At 42.6% G+C, this 22345-nt stretch overlaps 1 long non-coding RNA gene across 2 annotated transcripts; it reads right to left on the reverse strand.

Annotated features, from left to right (window-relative positions):
• Nucleotides 1-1456: 1456 nt before the first annotated feature.
• Nucleotides 1457-6681, reverse strand: LOC127297194 (uncharacterized). 2 transcript variants are annotated; one of them, XR_007848982.1, is made up of 3 exons: nt 5946-6681; nt 2347-5001; nt 1457-2108 (listed from the first exon to the last, which is right to left on the reverse strand). It is a non-coding gene; the product is annotated as an uncharacterized lncRNA (long non-coding RNA). The 2 variants fall into 2 exon arrangements; XR_007848979.1 differs by having other exon boundaries at nt 1457-5001.
• Nucleotides 6682-22345: the final 15664 nt, after the last annotated feature.

The following is a 22345-nucleotide window of genomic DNA, read 5'->3' on the forward strand; positions in this document are numbered from 1 at the left end:
GCGTCCTTGGATGACACCGTCTTGGCGGGGGCGCGGTCGGTGCCGTCGAGGAGGCCCATGACCATGGCACCGCGGATGGCGGGAAACACTAGCGTCGAGGAAGTTCGAGCGGGTGAGCTTGGTAGTCGGCGGAGCGCCGAGCGTGACGCCAATGGAGGCCATGGAGGAGGAAGCTATCGGAGCTGAGGAGCGACAGCCGAAGACGGAGCAAGGGCAGCGGCTAGGTCGTAGACCGTAGGGTGGCGGCCGTAGCGAGGCTAGGGCGGCGGCGGGTCGTAGACGTGGATCGTGGGTAGATCGTAGGTTTTGGGGTCGTGGCGGCGGCCGTAGATGGGACTAGGCAGCAGCAGGCGGCGACGGTGCAAGGCACGGCGGCGGCGGATCGTGGGCGGCGGCGGCCATAAGAGGCGGCGGCGGCGGCGAAATTTTTTGTCTAGTGATCATGTTCAGCTGCTAGGGTTGGAAGAGGTAACTCTGATACCATGTTAGTTTGGCTGAAACAATGCCTCTCCCTGGCTCGTGTTCCGTGTTTATATAGGGTAGAAAGAGCCTCTACCGTGGCAATAGAACGTATATACGGGTGTACTACTCCATACCATACAACGTGATACAAAGCATATGTCTAACAGCCGTTATGTGTCTCCTCCTAGTGATTGTGTTGCACAGAAGTCCTACTGTTGTTGCAGGTCCATCTTTATCTCCCTCTCATCGTGTTTAGGTTAACTAGCAAAGGCTAGCGCGGCGGCACGCCGCGCCATTGGTGTGGCTAATGAATAAAAATTCTTTTGTAAGGTGATTGGCTATTTTGGAACTGGTAGAACATGTTTCATTGGCCGATAGACTTGGGAAAGATGCTATAAGTTCTGTGAGATGCTATGGGCATACTTTTTATAGCAAGACCGTGGTATAATTTGCATATAGCTTAAAAAAGTTGCAAACACATTATTACTGTGAACAATGCAGAGATGGAAACTGAAGGATGACATGGAAGCAGATAGTAGATGGTTCATATAATGAACATGGTTCACCAAGACGGTCCGATTAACATACTTGAAAGTTCAAGTGGTGGTAATGCGGTCTGCTAACACCTTGCTGCTGAACCTCGTATGGCCCGGGGAGCAAAAGCAAATAACTCCATCAATATGATATTCAGGAACACCTTGGTGCTAATCATGGTATGGCCCGGGGAGCAAAAGCAAATAACTTCTTTGCACGCGGCCGATTTCTTAGATATAGGATATACCTTTAAGGTTTCTGCAATTATTTTGTGTATATAGGAGGACCACATGTTTTCTGGAAAAATAAATAGTTCACCGTTTCCTATCAGACTGTTAGAGAACATAAGCCACGAGATGAAGCGACACATATGGTTACCCCTAGAGAGAAGTGAAGTTGGCTTTTCACCGCACTCTGAAGGTTAGACCATAGTATATTGCATACTGATACTGTACCTTCATTGAGAAAAGAGTTCAGAGGCACAACGCATTTAAATTTAAATAATTTAATTCAATCAAACAACCAGTAGAATTTACAATGAAAATCTTCAGGATCTAATTCGAATAAACAAACTGTTTCAACAATCTCCAGCTATCAACGCTCTCCACAAAAAAGTAACACAAAAACTTCTCATGTAATTGATCGAGTTCTAATACCTATTGACTAATATTCATCAGCGAAAGGGACACCCTAAACATCTCTACCTACCTTCAGTATAGTGATGTATAATCATGGTGTGGTAACACCCTCGCTAGCATCTACAACTAAGACTAAGCTGCTATTTCAGATTCATTTACCCGAGGAATTTATGCACCAATGTCCAGATAGAAAAGCTGCTTAATCTTAGTTGTAGAGTAATTACAGATGGGGGTAGCAAAACTGAAGACCAAGAAATCTCACCAACGCCAGCGCATGACACACACGTGCAAATGGTATCTGATGATGGCAATGGCAAGGCCGGCCGACAGTATGTCTCAGTCACCTTTTCTTAGTTGGTTCAGCTTGCAAGATAACTTCTTCCAAGAAGATAGAATTGCAATGAATACGGAGTGTTGTTGCCTGAATTGCTTGTGTTGCCATGCTCCATAGTCTTGATGACCCATTGCAATCTCCTAGAGAAAGGGCAGAATAGTTCAGATTAAAATGTTCCTAAGCACTGTTAGAAGAAAAACCATGCCAGGTTATAAAATAAGAGTTTAATAGCCAGGAGAAGGAATCAAAGAAGCATGCACAGCAGGCTATTTGATCAGGTGTAATAGATGGTCTGCTACTGCAATCAAGGAATTCTAACTATCTAATGAAACCCACAAAATGGAAAGTTACTGAAAAATGAAAGTTCTGAAGCCATACCACTTACAGCTCGCATGAATTCATGATTCTCTACCTATAAGAAGCGTGCATCTTTTGTGATGGCGGAACAGTGCAAGTACCCATTTTAAGCATAAGTAACAGGTTAGCTCTGGATACTTATATGGGCATAAAAAAATTCAGTATTTACGTGTCTTGTTAGCACAAGAATACAACAAGGTCTAAATCTGTAAACTTACTGAACTGGAAGCTTCATAACAAACTTGTTTTGTATAGCTCATATATAGTCTCTGTAAATATAGTAGCTCGGGAGTTAGTGTGTACATGTAATAACCTAAACTACCAAAATATTTAGAAGTTGCAGTTAGTTCACGTATTCTAGAAATGGTTATTTATTCAGTTTGAGAGGAATTTTCAGAAATGCTATATCCATACACGGATAAGAATTAATTAGTTGGATAACAAACTTATTTTACATAGTTCATATCTAATTCTGTAAATCTATCTCGTAGGTGGGCTGTTAGTGCATACATGTATCAACCTAAATAGTTAGAAGGTACAGCTTGTGTAGTGTAGAAATGGTTACTTATAAAGTTCGGGAGGAAATTGGTAATGCAAACAGTCATAACATTTATGTGCCCAATCAAGTATACACAACTGATAAGGTTCCTGGGAACCCAAAGACTGCAAAGTTCAATAATCCAAGTTAATAAATTACTCATGTAGAGAAGGAACCTAGGCAAAGGCAACAAACCGAATAGTAATGCACTGCAATCAAACAATTCACACTGCACTTCTCCAATATTCATAGAAAGATTCAATATTTTAAATTACTCACATCCTAAACAGAAAGGCATAACACAACCTATATAGAGAAGGAACTTGAACAAAGGCAACACAATAAGTAGAAACAGGTATGCCGTTTGCACATCTCTTTTCTACCAAAAGTACCAATAGTATCAAAGATACAACGACACTGATTCTTCTCAGGAGCACATGTGGTTTCATGTATTTTCTATTGACATAATAAACCACATGAATATACATTATGAGTGCCTAACCTGTGTATTAGAATATCATTGGCATCTTTTCACATATTTCTTGTACTTTCCATCTTACAGTGTATTTGCAAATGCCAACTTCTACCTTCATCTTGCCATGGGAAGTCATCAAATCAGGCGACTCTAATATCCGAAACAAAGAGAGAAGATTTCTAAACTTATGGTTAGTTAACAACATTCTTAAGTAGTAAATGGATCAAGGCTGAAACTGTAATATCCATTACTTGCAACAACAACAAGAAACAGTGTAACAACATTGTAAAGCCCATGTGAATGATCAACTATGCTTTCCTTTTCTTGGGAAACAAATATCCATACGATAAATAGTGATGGAGATTTCTATTCATTTTCCTTTGAAAAAATAAAGAGAGAATATTTTGACTATTCATCGGGAATCAAATAGTTTTGAAGAATAATTACATACATCCATCCCTGGAAATAATGTGATGCTGACTCGGTTTCCGTACGTAACATGAATGAAAAAATCAGAATTCCTCCACATAGCTTATTGGGCGTCAGGCCAAGACAAAAATAATTCAATCTAAAAAATAAAAATACTCTGTAACAACATTGTAATGCCCATGTGAATGATCAACTATGCTTATCTTTTCTTGGGAAACAAATATCCATACGATAAATAATTAAATAGTGATGGAGATTTCTATTCATTTTCCTTTGAAAAAATAAAGAGAGAATATTTTTACTATTCATCGGGAATTAAATAGTTTTAAAGAATAATCACATACATCCATCCCTGGAAATAATGTGATGCTGACTCAGTTTCCGTATGTAACATGAATTGAAAAATCAGAATTCCTCCACATAGCTTATTGGCCATCGGGCCAAGACAAAAATAATTCAATCTAAAAGATAAAAATACTTCTTTGCGTGCCTTCTTTTCAGACATGTATGAAAGCTCAATTTTGCATAAGTTAGAAAGGGCTTTTTAACCACATATGCTTCACAAATTCCATGGTGCAAAATAACCAAGATGGGTGTCGCAGAACTCTAAAAGGAACCGTATGTGATGATAATCAATAATGATTACAACATTGCCATTCATCCCCTAAATTTTTTAGCTAGCAGTCCACCATTTGCAGATTTAAAGATACCAACTTCATGATACAGTAGATTTTCCCTTTTCAAAACCAGTAAAGGTTACGTGGTGCTTACAATATTGTAGCAACTACCGTGGAAATGTTTGCACATCTGTTAGATCGCAACCACGAGATTATGGTAGATAGCATAAATGATTGTTTACCTGGGAGACGACTTGGTTGACATCACCCTGGGAAGCCGCATTGTTCCTATTGGCCGAGGGTGGCGGGAGGATCCAAAACCGACATACTTGCCGCCCTGGGAGGGCGGGATCCCCTGAGGTTTGGATTCGTTCTTGGCCATCCTCTTAATGGAGAAATCCTCCTTGCTGGCTGCCGACGCCTCCAGCTCTTGCTTGGTTTACATGTACTGGGTTTTGGGCATTTGGCTCGGAAGGGTGGGGGAGATGGACATGGATTTCTCTAGAGAGAGGCCACATGGAGAGAGAAAGCGGTGCCCACGATGGCCAAACGCCGCTCCATTACATTTCCGCTAGGTCCACCCAAGCGAGTACTAAGACAGCCGACAACCAAAGCGTCTGGAACAAAAAACATGTTAGCCCAAATCGCTAAGCAGCATAGAATTGAGTACATGAGAACCAACGGGAATTAAACCATCCAAAGTGCAGACGTGTCATCACCACATTAATTCAACTTGCCACTTTAAAGTGGCACCTGAATATTGCTAGTTAGCAGTCTTCATAACCTTGAGAAATCTTAGAAAGTGTTCCACGTGATTGGTATATTAAATGGATTTAACTGGGTTTTTCACAAAGTGACACATTCAGACATTCAATTGAACCAGTATGTTTCAATGGTGGCAAACTTGGCCATCTTTGCAAGTCCTACCGAGTTCAAGCTTTCCCAGTTTTTTGTCATTAGAACTCAGCAAGCTTTATCAGTGTCAATAATTGCAGCAACTTAACTTACATCAATAGCTCAAGGATAAAATTCATGACCAAAATGATTTTGCAGCCTTAGGTACATGCACATAGAATTCACACCCCTACCCAAATTCCATTATGAAGCCAGGAAGATTTGGCTTCATGATGATCTAAAACAGTACTACCTCTGTTCGAAAATATAAGTCTTTTTATAAAGTTTGTTTAACTTGGTGTTTCACAGAGTGGATTGAGACATTCAACTAACATTATGTATCAATGGTGGCAAACTTGGCCATCTTGGCTAGTCCTACAGGGATTCAAGGTTTCCCGGTTTTTTGTCAGTAGCACTCCCCAAGCTCTATCGGTGTCAATCATTGCAGCAACTTAACTTTTACGTCAATAGCTCAGGGATAGAATACATAATCAAATAATCTTGCAGCCAGGCACACGGAATTCACGAACCTACGCAAATTTGATTATGGAACTGGCTCCTGATGGCTAGTGAAATATTTCGTAAGCCCACCTAAAAAACTACCTGACAGCAGAATAACCTTGCAACAGATGCAAGGAGCTGTGCGGAGAAGGGCTCACGTACTCACCAGTCTATCTTCCTCATTGAATTCGATAGACAGCTTGGTCAGTGTCGGCAGCAGAGTGTACTTGCGAGAGAAGCAGGCATCCCGGACTCGCGGTAGTCCCCCGCCTCCTCGCCGTATATACTATGCAGCACGTCGAGCGAGAGGAAAGCAAGGAGTCGCTGCCGATCAACTGGCGCGCGCCCTCCAGGCCCATCTGGTTCGGTATCAGCTCCCCGTCGCTCGACTTGTCGATGATGTAGAGGCACGACCCCACCACGGGCGGGCTGGCGATGCGCATGTGCACCTCGCGCGCCGGGCTGTGGAGCAGCCGCACGATCTTGCTGGGCGTGGTGTCGGCGTGCCGCGCACCAGGTAGTCGTCCACCACCACCACGATCTTGCCGCCGAACAAGCCGTGCACGGGGGGCGGCTTGAGCTTCACGGCGAGGTCGCGGATGGCCTGCGTCGGCTAGAAGAAGATACGGCCGCTGTAGTTCCACCGGATCAAGCCCTGCTGGAACTCTAGCCCCGATGCGCGTACCACAAGGAAGGCCGCCTAGGCTCCGGCAACGCTTCGGGAGGGAGAGGAGGGCTTGATGAAATCCTCCGCGCCATCATCTATCTCGTAAAGGAGAGAATTGCGCCGACCTCCTCCGCGTTCTAACCGCCTCAGGAGAAGGCTAGTGGCATCCATGGATACCTCGGTAGGCGCCGCAGTGGCCAATGAGGGAGGGGAGGGCGCCGGCCTTGGGTGGAGGATGGCGCATTTTTTTTAAATAATACACTTTTTTTTGTTTATTTCAGAAATAATACTCGGTTTTGAGATATTTCAGAAATAATACACCGTCGGGTTCGTTGAACCCGAAATTTAAAACTCGGGGTAGAGGAACCCGAAATTTCAAAATCGGGGTAGAGGAACCCGACTTATTCTTTTGGCGGGAGAGCGAAAAAGGAAAAAGAAAAGGAAAAGAAAGAATCGGGTTTTAGAAACCCGATATTAGTGAATCGGGTTAGGCGACCCCGAGATTCCCACATATTTCGGGTTACTCTACCCCGATTTTTGAAATTTCGGGTTCCTCTACCCTAATTCTGAAATTTCGGGTTCCTCTACCCCAATTCCTTCTTTTTCGCGCGGAAACAGGATTAGTCGGGTTCCTCTACCCCGATTTTTGAAATTTCGGGTTCCTCTACCCCGAGTTTCAAATTTCGGGTTTCCTGAACCCGACAGTGTATTATTTCTGAAATATCTCAAAACCGAGTATTATTTCTGAAATAAACAAAAAAATGTGTATTATTTAAAAAAAATTTGCAGCGGCCGCTGCGGAGGAAGAGAAGAGATAAGACAAAAGATAGGAGAGATGGGGAAAAAATACAATGGTCGTGGTCGGTCTGTATTTTTTTTATTACGACCTGATGCAGATTAAGCGGTGAGAAGATCTCGATTGATCGTGGAGGCATGGCACCGCTTTGACCCACACAAAACCCAAGACTTCGGACCCACCAAAAACAGCTACATCCACCCAAACCACATTAAAGCACATGGCAGAACACAGAGAAAGAACCTTGAAAATTGCAAGACATCATCCAAACTGCACACCGAACAAATATTGGCGAAATCCACCCCAAAGCAGCATACGTGTCAGCACGATATGAGCTAAAAAAAAGCCCCAAAATCTATACATACTAATAAAGGAAGGAAGGTTTCTCCCCAATATTTTCGTCCGTTTTATATTTACCCTTACTTTTCGATGGAAATTACAGCCAATGCCACCGCTGTAGCCATTGATTGACGGAACGACGGTTCGTTTGGTTCGTCCCTAAATTCGTCCCTTGAGCTATGAATCTATCCAGGATGATATCAATCAAAACCTAACCCTCCTCCAACCAATCATCAACAAATCCGCCGAATTCCCTAGGCAGATGGAGCGGCGGCGGCGGCTACTCTGCCTACGTGCTCGAAGAGATCGAAGTCCTACCTCGCCGCTAATCATGAGGTGCCCGCGGGGCACAACCACTTCTTCTACATCGGCCACCGACCAGGACGACTCGGCGAGGCAATCTACGCGAGCCGCGTCGCCCGCGAGATGGGGAATCTCGGCCTCCCGGCGCGACCCGGACCTACGCTGTGCCGGCTATCCCATCATCGTGTTTCGTCCCCGCCCCGAGATCCGAGACTCCATCCCCGACGCCTCATGGCGTGGCGCGCAAACGCCGTTGGGCGGCTGCTGACGGGCGAGGGCTCCCCGGGAAAGGCGGCGCCAAATTCTTACAAAAAAGATGTTTGTTCCCAAATAATATAGTAGTTATTTATTGCAAACTGGTCTACAACAAAACTAGCATCCAGCAGTTTCCTTTCTTTTAAGCTTCTAGAACATACTTTGGGCACCATGTATATTGTTTTCGATTTCACGAAAAATTGTCAACATAACTTAACACCTGCATATGCATATGGTATTTTCGTGCAAAAGAGTATTGCAGTTACGAGACTATGAAGATGCCATACTGTTTCGGCGCTCTGTGTATCCTGGAGTTCTGGATGCAGGGGATAATGATGTAGGGATTCGTTGCATAGAAAACAAAAAAAATCCTACCGCGAGAACGCAATCCAAGCCAAGATGCAATCTAGAAGATGGGAGCAACGAGGGGATGATCGAGACTCACCCTTGAAGATTTCCAAAGCCTACAAGAGTAGGCTCTTGTTGCTGCGGTAGACGATCACCTGCCGCTTGCAAAAGCGCATAGAAGATCTTGACGGTGCCACAATCGGGCAGCACCTCCGTACTCGGTCACACGTTCGGTGTTGATGACGACGTCCTTCTCCCTGTTCCAGCGGGCAGCGGAAGTAGTAGATCCTCCTCGGAATCCCGGCAGCACGACGGCGTGGTGGCGGTGGTGGTGGAGAACTCCGGCAGGGCTTCGTTGATACGTCCAAAACGTATCTACTTTCCCGAACACTTTTGCTATTGTTTTGCCTCTAATTTGTGTATTTTGGATGCAACTAACACGGACTAACGTTGTTTTCAGCAGAACTGCTCTGGTGTCTCATTTTTATGCAGAAATCCAACTTTCAGGAAAATCCTCGGAATTTATGCAGAAGGTCCTATTTTCCCAGAATATTGGCGGAGCCAGAAGGACAAGCCAGGTGGGGGCCCGAGGGCCCCACACACTAGGCCGGCGCGGCCCAGGAGGGGCCCGCGCGGCCCTAGTGTGTGGCGGCCTCGGTCAGCCCCCGACGCCCTCCTTCGGACTACTTATTGCCTTCGACCTAAAAACGCACGGGAAGAAGTCGAAGTCGCCAGAAAGCCTCCAGAACGCCGCCACATCGCGAAACTCCGTCTCGGGAGCCAGAAGTCTCCGTTCTGGCACTCCGCCGGGACGGGGAATTGGAGGAGATCATCGCCATCATCACCACCGACGCCTCTTCATCAACCAGCCATGCTTCCCCCATCCATGTGTGAGTAATTCCCCCGCTGTAGGCCGAAGGGGATGGTAGGGATTGTATGAGATTGGTCATGTAATAGCATAAGATTATTAGGGCATAGTGCCTAGTGTCCGTAATTGGTACTTTGATGATATTGTTGCAACTTGTTATGCTTAATGCTTGTCACTAGGGCCCGAGTGCCATGATCTCAGATCTGAACATGTTATTGTTTCATCATGATATTCATTGTTTATGATCTTACCTACAAGTTGTATACACATGTCGCGGTCCGGAACCAATGGCCCCGAAGTGACAAGAATCGGGACAACCGGAGGAGATGGTAGTGATGTGAGGATCACATGTGTTCACGGAGTGTTAATACTTTGCTCCGGTACTCTATTAAAATGAGTACCTTAATATCCAGTAGATTCCCTTGAGGCCCGGCTGCCACCGGCTGGTAGGACAAAAGATGTTGTGCAAGTTTCTCATTGCGAGCACGTACGACTATAATTGGAACACATGCCTATTGATTGCTTTGTACTTGGACACCGTTTTATTATTATCTGCAAATGCCCTGCTATGATTGTTACATGAGTTTCTCTCATCCATGCAACGCCCGTTATCCGTCCCCGTGCCTACAGTATTTTAATCCTGCTGTTTACTATAATCACTACTGCTGTCTGTTACTCTTTCTTTGTTATTTCACTACTCGCTATAAAACTGTTACTACGATAAACTCTTGCGAGCAAGTCTGTTTCCAGTGCAGCTGAATTGACAACTCCGCTGTTAAGGCTTTCAAGTATTCTTTGTCTCCCCTTGTGTCGAATCAATAAATTGGGATTTACTTCCCGCGAAGACTGCTGCGATCCCCTATACTTGTGGGTCATCAAGACTGTTTTCTGGCGCCGTTGCCGGGGAGCATAGCTTTATTTGGAAGTTCACTTGGATTGATATTGTTCGCTGCAAATTCTCCATCATGGGTAAAACTCGCGATCCTAAAGTCGCCATATTACCATCCACTACAAGAAAAGGTACAACTCTGAGTACCTCTGCTACTCTTGATTCACCATCTGTGATAAGTCAACTTGTTTCACCGCCGCAAGCTTCACTTACTGGTACTTCTGCTGAATCTGAAAACTCTCATAATATTGATAATGTTTCTGATGTGCTTGATGATAGTGGTTCATTGGGATCCTTTCTAGATGCTACAATTGCTAGGTCTAGACAAATTGAAAATGCTGAAACTCCTAATGAAAATGCTACTACACCTGTTAATTCACCTGAACTTGATTATTCTAGTGAAGATCCTGATGAGGATTATGTGGAGCTTAATGATAATTTTATTAATAGATGCAATGCCACTGCTGATGCAAGAAAAATTAAAAAGTTTCTCACGCAATATACTGTTAGGCATAAGCTATCTCCTGATCCTAAATTTGCCACATCTCCTATATGCATTAAGGATAAAGATTATGATTTTTCTATTGATCTATCTCATATGGCTATTGTAGAGAAAGCACCCTTTTGTGGTACTGAAAAAGAAAGTGCCGTAGAACACATGATTGAACTTTCTTCTATGAGTAGCTTGTTTTCTGATGATGTCAAGATGCGTACTTACTTTGTCGCTAAAATTTTTCCTTTCTCATTAAAGGATGATGCTAAAACTTGGTATAATAATTTGCCTCCTGGTTCTATTAAAAGTCCAACTGATTTGCGTGATGTTTTCTTTCAAAAATATTTTCCTGCTAGTGCTCAACATATTGCTTTACAGAAAATTTATAGGTTTGACCAGGGAGATGAAGAGAAATTGCCTGAGGCTTGGGCAAGATTTTGTTCTCTTATCAGAGCTCGACCTGGACATGATTTAGAAAAGAATGATCTACTTGATATATTTTATAGTGGACTAACCATTGAGTCTAGAGCATATTTGGATAGTTGTGCTGGTTGTGTTTTCAGGAAAAGAACTCCAGACGAAGCTGAAGAATTATTGGCTAAAATAAGCCGGAATCATGATGATTGGAATACACCTGAACCAACTCCAACGCCAATATTGAAAAAGAGGGGTTTAATTGAATTGAATGATGAAGATATGAGGGAAGCTAAGAAGTCTCTCAAGGAGAAAGGTATTAAATCCGAAGATGTGAAGAATCTACCTCCCATAGAAGATATATGTGAGATAATTCCCCCTTCATCCATGATTGAGGTAAACTCCCTTCAACGCTTTACTAGGGAAGATATTCCGTATTCGAAACCTCCTGCGCAATGCTTAGATGAGTTTGATAATTATATTGTTAAACAAGAAAATTTTAATATGAGAGTAGAGAATCATCTAATGGAAAATTCCCAAGCTATTAGCAATTTGCATGATATTGTGGAGAGAACCTCCAATGATGTTAAGATGCTTGTTAAACATTTTCAAATGGTTCAAACTCAAATTGATCAACTCACTAAAGTGCAAAGTGACTTGCTAAAAAATAATTCTAAAGAGAAACATGCTTATGAAGTAACAACTAGAGGTGGTGTCTCCACCCAGGATCCTTTATATCCTGAAGGGCATCCCAAAAGAATTGAACAAGATTCTCAACGCATTGAACCTAGTGCTCCTTCTAAGAAGAAAAAGAAGAAGAAACATAAAAATGTTGTAGAACCCTCTGAACCTGTTAATGATCCTAATAGTATTTCTATTTCCGATGCTGAAACTGAAAGTGGTAATGAACATGATAATGATAATGATAATGATAAGAATAATGCTTCTGATAAAGAAGAGGTTGAAGATGAACCTGAAAAGCATGCTAAAAATAAAAAGTATACTAAAGAAGATTTTATTGCTAAGAAACATGGTAATGAAAGAGAACCTTGGGTGCAAAAGCAAATGTCTTTTCCTGCTAAGAAACTAAAATCAAAGGAAGAAGAACACTATAATAAATTTTGCGATTGGATGAAACCTTTATTCTTGCAAATCCCTTTGACTGATGCTATTAAATTGCCTCCTTATTCAAAGTATATGAAAGATATTGTTACTAACAAAAGGAAAATCCCCAATGAGGAAATTTCCACTATGCTTGCTAATTACTCTTTCAATGGCAAAGTTCCAAAGAAGTTGGGTGACCCAGGTATACCTACTATTCCTTGTTCTATTAAGAATAATTATGTTAAAACTGCTCTATGTGATTTGGGAGCCGGTGTTAGTGTTATGCCTTTTTCCCTTTATAAGAGACTTTATTTAGACAAGTTGATACCTACTGATATATCTTTGCAAATGGCTGATAAATCTACTGCTATTCCTGTTGGTATATGTGAGGATGTTCCTGTTCAAGTTACTAACAACTGCTTGATATTAACTGATTTTGTTGTGTTGGAAATGCCTGAAGATGATAATATGTCTATTATTCTTGGGAGACCTTTTCTTAACACTGCAGGGGCTGTTATTGATTGCAATAAAGGAAAGGTTACTTTCAATGTTGATGATAAGGAGCATACCGTCTATTTCACCAAGAGGATTGATAAAATATGTGGAGTCAATACTATTTCTAATGTGAGAACTATCAAAATTGGAACTATTGATTGTCCTATATATGAGCCTAAAGAAGGTTATCAAAGTCTTATGATTGGATCCATATCAATAATATTCAAGGTAACATGATTGATTTGAGGTTTATTTCTTCATATGCTATGTAAAATTTATTTGGTGGCAAGACTTGATCAACCTTGTTAACGAATACCTTTTATATGCATAGAGGAGGTAAACAACATCTCTTTCTTCCTCCACTTACTTTACTTGCTGTAGAACTTTTGATTTGCAAAGTTCCTTAGTTAATTAGAGATTTCAAAAAATTTCCTGGCCAGTAATAATAAACTTAATGCCCAGAAATGTGCATTTTTCAAAGTTTTCAAAAATTCACAAAAATTATACCGTTGGTCCTATTTTTCGAAAATGCACCTGGGAGAACCTGGGGATGACCTGTGGGGCACCCCAGGGTGGCACCCCACAGGCTGGCGCGGCCAGCAAGGGGTGCGCGCCACCCTGGTGTGTGGGCCCCCCTTTACCCCACTTCAGCATCTCTTCCTCCCAGACTCTTCTCTCTCCCGAAAAAATCGACACCAGCTTCCTCTCACTCGCGTTTTTGCTCAAGAGCTCAGGATTTTTCGATCTCTTTGCTCAGCCCAGATTTCTGTCTGAAATTTGGCACATTTGCTCTCCGGTATGTGACTCCTCCGATTATCCAAGTAGAATTTTGTTTGGTTGAGTATATCTTGAATATTTTGCTGCTGTAGGTAACATGTTTAGTGAGCTTGCATGCTTGTTCTAAGTTGTATAAACTAGCTTTGATGCATGATTAGTACTCTAGCAAGTTCCTATAGTAGTTCCCCTTGATTATATGTCACCAAATCAAATTTTATATTGTTTGTTGAAAAATTTCAGAAAAGGAGGATGAAAAACTTCAACTTTGGAGAATTGTTTCAGAGAGGGACAACCAGCACCGGAAGGCCCTCTAGGACCGCCACCCGACTCAGGCGATCCTACAATGAGGATATCATCGCGCCAGGCTTCGCGCCCGAAGAAGACAATGGGGCTCCTAATGCTTCATCTTTCCCATGTTATGATTTTCTGAGAAATGCAGGGTTGTTGGATGATTTCTTCACCCTCTTCAACAGGGCGGGCTTAGCCGCCTATGTGGGAGATGAAAGGGAGCAATACTACATGCTCACCAAAATCTTCGTCGAGAGCTTCAAGTTCCACAACAAGCAATATGGGCCGACAGTTGCATTCAAGATTTATGGTAATCCTATTACTATGGAATTGGAAGAATTTTGTGTTGCATTGGATATTGCCCCTGTAGGTACATCAAGGAGGATTGATGACAACCCCCGGGTCTTGTTGGAGCTCTATCGAGGGATCGCCAATGATGATTGTCGCACCATTCAGCGTGGCAAGATAAGAAACATCCAACTCCCCGCCATTAAGTATTTTGCCTATTACATTGCTACTAGCATTCTTGGTAGGGAGAACACTAGCAATATTTCTAGCTACCATCTTGCTTTCTTGAATGCTGCACTTACTGGACAGACACCTTATCATCTTGGTTCTCTTATTGCTCGCACTTTGTCTAACAGGGGGCCTATTTTTGGAGGAACTATTGCATTGCGCATTTTAACACATTTAAGACTTCCTCTTGATTCTAATGATGTGCCATTAACCCCTAGGAGGCTTGATATTGCTGCTATGAAAAGCCATCATTTTGTTACCACTGATTCCACTTTAGATAATATGGTCTATAGAATGTTGTTTGCTGACGGGGATGAGAAGGAAATCCCTTTTCCCCAGCCAGATTTGTTCAGTATTGACAGGGAACCATGGTCGCGCACTAAGGAGGAGGTGGAGGAAAAGATGAAGATACAAGACTTCCACCAGCAGCATGACTCCGAGGACGCCGAGCCCTCCTACGACTACACCGTCACGTATCCGGGTGCTTCTTCTAGCACATACCCGGAATATGATCCATCTTCGTCGTACTACGGAGATGCTACTTCATGGCCACGATGGGATTGAACTCCACTTAGGCCAAAAGCCTAAGCTTGGGGGGAGGTATACCGGCATCACTCATTCTTTGCATATTATGGTTGCTGGATACTTGTATATACTTGTTTAGTTTGTTTGAGTGGTTTTCTAATGAGAGGGAGATGATATTTGGGGAAGTGCTGCCTAAAAACAGATTCTGGACTGTTACCGAAAAAATTCTTAAAAATAGCCATAACAGTATTTTGCGAAGCCAATTTTTGTGCATGTTCCCCAGGTTGTTATGTAACTTTCATTAGTTGAACACTTTTCGATTTGAGCAGTGGAAGAATTTCTTAAAAATCGAGTACTGTACTGCTGTCAAGTTTGACGAATTTCTGCTGCTTTGTGTTTATGTGACTCTTCTAGTTTGCCATTTCTTGTTCTTGCTTTATTTCTTTCCTAAAACACAAAAAGACCAAAAATATTTCTGTTGTTTCTCTTCATCATTTGTTTGCTTTGGTTTCTTGCATTTATTTTGGTTTATTTGCTATCGTTGGTTTGCTATAAGAAAATCCAAAAAGATTTTGCTTTGTTTGCTTGTTTCCTTTTGTTCTTGTTTCCAATTCGAAAATACCAAAAATATTTGCTGTTCTTCTTTGGTTTGTAAAGTTCATCATGAGTTCAATGGTCTTCGGTGGCTGGAGCGTGGTTTTCATTTCATAATTATCCAAGCTACACAAGTGAAAGGCAATAATGACGATCTACGACAATTGGATTGTGGTGAGAGGCTGGTATGAACTCTATTTGTTTTCATTTTTGTACATATACTCATCCATGTGAGCATGCTTAGTTGGTTCATGTGAGGTATATGTCATTTGACAAAGTCTAGTAGTTCATGATCTCTCATGTTTAGCTCCAATTTATTAATATGAGTAGCATGTCATGGATGTTTGCTAGCATTGTTTTATTCATAAGTAGGTATGGCATTGTGGTATCCTCCTCTGAATAATTCATTTATATCGACTTGGAACATGCTCACGCATGCATATGACTGAACAAAAGTCAATTAAGCCTCGATGATTTATATTGCTTCAGAGTTCTTGTATCACTTTTATGCCTCTGTTAATTTATTTTGCCGCAAGCATGATTATGACAGTTACTGCTCTCTTGATTTGTCGCTCCCCAGTCTATTGCTAGCCTTCACTTGTACTAAGCGAGAACGCTGCTCGTGCTTCCAAACACCTGAAAACCAAGTTGTTCCAAAGTGTCCACCATAAATACCTATGCATGGCATTTCAAACCATTCCAAGTAAATTCTCATGCGCTACCTTTAAAACCTTAAAAATGCTTCTCAATTTGTGTTAATGTTTCATAGCTCATGAGGAAGTATGTGGTGTTTAACTTTCGACCTTGTCATTTACTCTTGACGGACTTTCATTATGGACTAGTGGCACATCCGCTTATCCAAATAATTTTGCAAAAAGAGCTGGCAATGGGATTCCCAGTCCCAAATTAATTAACCTAAATAGACACTCCTCCATGGTATGTGATTGTTGGACGACACCCGAAGGATTCGGTTAGCCATGGCTTGTGTAAGCAAAGGTTGGGGGGAGTGTCATCATAATAAAACTAAAATAAAAAGTCACTCCTTCAGGGTATGAGATTGTTGGCAGGCACCCGAGGATTCGGTTAGCCATGGTCTGTGAAAGAAAGGTTGGAAGGAGTGCCACATAAACATAAAAATAATTCATGGGAGCTGCTATTGGGAGTCCGGTTGGCGAGGTAGTTGGTGTACCCATTACCATTCGTTGACAACAACAAACACCTCTCAAAATAATTTTACTCCTATTTTTAAAATGAAAAGCTCTAGCGCATGTTAATCCCTGCTTTCCTCTGCGAATGGTCAATCTTTTACTTTTATGTTGTGTCTCCATTCTTTCTTTGAGCACTATCTTGAGAGCACAACTTTCATTCTTAGTATAATATGCTTGTCTCAAAATATGATTGATTGTGGTATAACTTTGATGCTTTTATCTTTGACAATCACTACTTCTAGTCTTTCTATGAACTTCAGAGGTGCCTGAGCATTTATGTTTTGCTGATCAAATATGGGCAAGCGAGATACCACTCTATCATACTCTTTTATGAACATTGCAATCCTGCTTATAGACATGATTCATGATGCTTATTATTAATTGTTGGTACCTCTCCATGATTGACATAGTTGTTAGATGATCTTACTTGTATGCATCTCATTATGAACTGCCTAAGTGTTAGCCATATTATGAGAATATATACATCATATGAACAAATGTGTTCGTGAAAGTTCTTTTATCGCTCAGTTGTTAACTGAATTGCTTGAGGACAAGCAATAAGCTAAGCTTGGGGGGAGTTGATACGTCCAAAACGTATCTACTTTCCCGAACACTTTTGCTATTGTTTTGCCTCTAATTTGTGTATTTTGGATGCAACTAACACGGACTAACGCTGTTTTCAGCAGAACTGCTCTGGTGTCTCGTTTTTGTGCAGAAATCCAACTTTCAGGAAAATCCTCGGAATTTATGCAGAAGGTCCTATTTTCCCAGAATATTGGCGGAGCCAGAAGGACAAGCCAGGTGGGGGCCCGAGGGCCCCACACACTAGGCCGGCGCGGCCCAGGAGGGGCCCGCGCGGCCCTAGTGAGTGGTGGCCTCGGTCAGCCCCCGACGCCCTCCTTCGGACTACTTATTGCCTTCGACCTAAAAACGCACGGGAAGAAGTCGAAGTCGCCAGAAAGCCTCCAGAACGCCGCCACATCGCGAAACTCCGTCTCGGGAGCCAGAAGTCTCCGTTCTGGCACTCCGCCGGGACGGGGAATTGGAGGAGATCATCGCCATCATCACCACCGACGCCTCTTCATCAACCAGCCATGCTTCCCCCATCCATGTGTGAGTAATTCCCCCGCTGTAGGCCGAAGGGGATGGTAGGGATTGGATGAGATTGATCATGTAATAGCATAAGATTGTTAGGGCATAGTGCCTAGTGTCCGTAATTGGTACTTTGATGATATTGTTGCAACTTGTTATGCTTAATGCTTGTCACTAGGGCCCGAGTGCCATGATCTCAGATCTGAACATGTTATTGTTTCATCATGATATTCATTGTTTATGATCTTACCTACAAGTTGTATACACATTTCGCTGTCCGGAACCAATGGCCCCGAAGTGACAAGAATCGGGACAACCGGAGGGGATGGTAGTGATGTGAGGATCACATGTGTTCACGGAGTGTTAATGCTTTGCTCCGGTACTCTATTAAAAGGAGTACCTTAATATCCAGTAGATTCCCTTGAGGCCCGGCTGCCACCGGCTGGTAGGACAAAAGATGTTGTGCAAGTTTCTCATTGCGAGCACGTACGACTATAATTGGAACACATGCCTATTGATTGCTTTGTACTTGGACACCGTTTTATTATTATCTGCAAATGCCCTGCTATGATTGTTACATGAGTTTCTCTCATCCATGCAACGCCCGTTATCCGGCCCCATGCCTACAGTATTTTAATCGTGTTGTTTACTATAATCACTACTGATGTCTCTGTTACTCTGCTGCTGTTATTTCACTACTGCTACTGCTATAAAACTGTTACTACTGATAAACTCTTGCGAGCAAGTCTGTTTCCAGGTGCAGCTGAATTGAAAACTCCGCTGTTAAGGCTTTCAAGTATTCTTTGTCTCCCCTTGTGTCGAATCAATAAATTGGGATTTACTTCCCGCGAAGACTGCTGCGATCCCCTATACTTGTGGGTCATCATTCGCCTATGCGCTGCGGGAGTTTGTGTGTGGAGGAGGGGAGGCTAGGGTTTGGGGAGAGGGGGCTATGGGCGCTGGCCTCAAGGGGGCAGGGGTGGTGCGGACAAGCCATGGGCTGCCCCCTCCCTCTCCTCCTCATTATATAGGTGGAACCCCAAGGGTTTGCCCAAAGTCTTCGAATAAGACCCCAACAGAAAAATTGCCTTATGGACGAAACCTAGAGGGACAGGGACTCTCCCCTTCCCTCTTTTCTTGGCCGGCCAAGGAGGTGGAGTCCACCATGGACTCCACCCTCCCACTTGGTTGGCTGGTTAGGGTTTGCGGAGTCCCTCCGGGACTCCTCCTTCCATAGTGATTTATTCCGGATAATTCTAGAAACCACCTTCCATAAATTCACCGGATCATTTCCAAACTTGGAAAGTGACTTCCTATATATGAATCTTATTCTCCGGACCATTCCGGAACTCCTCGTGATGTCCTGGATCCCATCCGAGACTCCGAACAAAACTTCGAACTCCATTCCATATTCCATATCTACTTAAATGACATCAAACCTTAAGTGTGTCACCCTACGGTTCGCGAACTATGTAGACATGGTTGAGACTTCTCTCCGACCAATAACCAATAGCGGGATCTGGAGATCCATAATGGCTCCCACATATTCAACGATGACTTAGTGATCGAATGAACCATTCACATACGATACCAATTCCCTTTGTCACGCGATATTTTACTTGTCCGAGGTTTGATCATCGGTATCACTCTATACCTTGTTCAACCTCGTCTCCTGACAAGTACTCTTTACTCGTACCGTGGTATGTGGTCTCTTATAAATTTATTCATATGCTTGCAAGACATTAGACGACATTCCACCGAGAGGGCCCAGAGTATATCTATCCGTCATCGGGATGGACAAATCCCACTGTTGATCCATATGCCTCAACTCATACTTTCCGGATACTTAATCCCACCTTTATAACCACCCATTTACGCAGTGGCGTTTGATGTAATCAAAGTACCTTTCCGGTATAAGTGATTTACAAGATCTCATGGTCATAAGGACTAGGTAACTATGTATCGAAAGCTTATAGCAAATAACTTAATGACATGATCTTATGCTACGCTTAATTTGGGTGTGTCCATTACATCATTCATATAATGATATAACCTTGTTATTAATAACATCCAATGTTCATGATTATGAAACTAATCATCCATTAATCAACAAGCTAGTTAAGAGGCATACTAGGGACTCTTTGTTGTTTACATATCACACATGTATCAATGTTTCGGTTAATACAATTATAGCATGGTATATAAACATTATCATAAACACAAAGATATATAATAACCATTTATTATTGCCTCTTGGGCATATCTCCAACACTCTCCCACTTGCACTAGAGTCAATAATCTAGTTTACATTTGTAAAGATATAACACCTTGGCCTTCCGGTGCTTTATCATGTTTTGCTCACGGGAAAAGTTTTAGTCAACGATTCTGACATGCTCAGAAACGTATGTATTTTGCAATTCATTTGCGTCTCAACGCATCACTCATTTTCCAAATGAGTCGGCAATAAATATGTTTGGTCTTCTGATGGAACCTTAATTCCGCGGTCTGAAATATGTCACTAATATTGTCATACACAATATAGCTTCAAAGTTCTGACACTATCGGAACTACACCAAGTTCTTAAAGAACCTCTTGACTTAACATCCTCAGTCATTGTCAAAACAATGACATACTCTGCCTTTGTTTGTAGAATCCGTCACAATATTTAGAACTCTTCTAAATCTAGCATAAACAACTTCCAGCTCATTGTGCTACCTTTTAAACAACACTTAGTCTAATTTGAGATTGAAATTTTATTTTTATATGTGACAAAACAAATATCGGTGCAACACCTTACAGCGATTTGTTTGTCATTTCTCCATACAAAACTATATATATATATATATCCTTGGTTCTTCTTAAGTACTCAAGAATATTCTTACTGTTTTTCAATGATCATCACATGAATCATTCTGGTACATGCTCATAACACTTTTAAGAGCATGGGACATCTGATTGTGTACATATTATTCGTGATCTATAATCACTCATGTGTTTTTACTCATTGAGTGTCAGATACACTCAAGTCTTGTTAAAACTTCACATGACAAGAACATTTTCTTAATATTTCTATATTGAACTATTTCAATATCCATTCTATGTACTTTGACTTAAACATATTATGTGTTTCAATCTATCTTCATAGATCTTGACACAAAATTTGTTTCAGTCCATATCCTTTCATTGAAGTTAATTTCTCAATGAAACCTTTTAATCAAGCATATAATTACATCATTTATAACCAACTATATGTCATCTACATAAGTATTATAAATATGTCTCAGCGCTCCCACTAAATTTCTTGCAAATGCAAGCCTCTTCATCGTCTCTGATGAAATCAAAAACTTTTTTTTTTACTATTTCATCCGGTGAAGATTCCAACTCCGCGATACTTACTTCTGTAGGATAACGTTGCATAGAAAACAAAAAATTTCCTACCGCGAACACGCAATCCAAGCCAAGATGCAATCTAGAAGACGGTAGCAACGAGGGGGTATCGAGTCTCACCCTTGAAGAGATTCCAAAGCCTACAAGAGGTGGCTCTTGTTGCTGCAGTAGACGTTCACTTGCCGCTTGCAAAAGCGCGTAGAAGATCTTGATCACGATCGGTTCCGGCGCCACGAACGGGCAGCACCTCCGTACTCGGTCACATGTTCGGTTGTTGATGAAGACGACGTCCACCTCCCGTTCCAGCGGGCAGCGGAAGTAGTAGCTCCTCTTGAATCCGAAAGCACGACGGCGTGGTGTCGGTGGCGGTGGAGAACTCCGGCGGAGCTTCGCTAAAGCTACGCGGGAGATATGGAGGAGAGGGGGGCGGCTAGGGTTTGGGAGGGGGTGGCCGGCCTCAAGGGGGTGCGGCCAACTTGTGGCTTTGGTGTGGCCGGCCCCCTCCCTTGGCCCCTCATTATATAGGTGGATCCCCAAGAGTTGGTCTCCAAGTCTTCGAATAAGACCCGAACCAAAAACCTTCCATATGGAGGGGAAACCTAGCCAAGCTAGGACTCCCACTAGAGGTGGGAGTTCCACCTCCCATATGGGGGGGTGGCCGGCCCCCTAAGGGGGAGTCCACTTGGGACTCCTCCCCCACTAGGGTTGGCCGGCCATGGAGGTGCAGTCCCATGTGGACTCCACCTTCCTTGGTGGTTTCTTCCGGACTTTTCTAGAACCTTCTAGAACCTTCCATAGAACCTTCCGCGACATTTTAATTCACATAAAATGACATCCTATATATGAATCTTATTCTCCAGACCATTCCGGAACTCCTCGTGATGTCCGGGATCTCATCCGGGACTCCGAACAAATATTCGAACTCCATTCCATATTCAAGTTCTACCATTTCAACATCCAACTTTAAGTGTGTCACCCTACGGTTCGTGAACTATGCGGACATGGTTGAGTACTCACTCCGACCAATAACCAATAGCGGGATCTGGAGATCCATAATGGCTCCCACATATTCAACGATGACTTTTAGTGATCGAATGAACCATTCACATACAATACCAATTCCCTTTGTCACGCGATATTTTACTTGTCCGAGGTTTGATCTTCGGTATCACTCTATACCTTGTTCAACCTCGTCTCCTGACAAGTAC

Source organism: Lolium perenne, chromosome 4, assembly GCF_019359855.2.
Source record: "Lolium perenne isolate Kyuss_39 chromosome 4, Kyuss_2.0, whole genome shotgun sequence".
Lineage (NCBI taxonomy): Eukaryota > Viridiplantae > Streptophyta > Magnoliopsida > Poales > Poaceae > Lolium > Lolium perenne.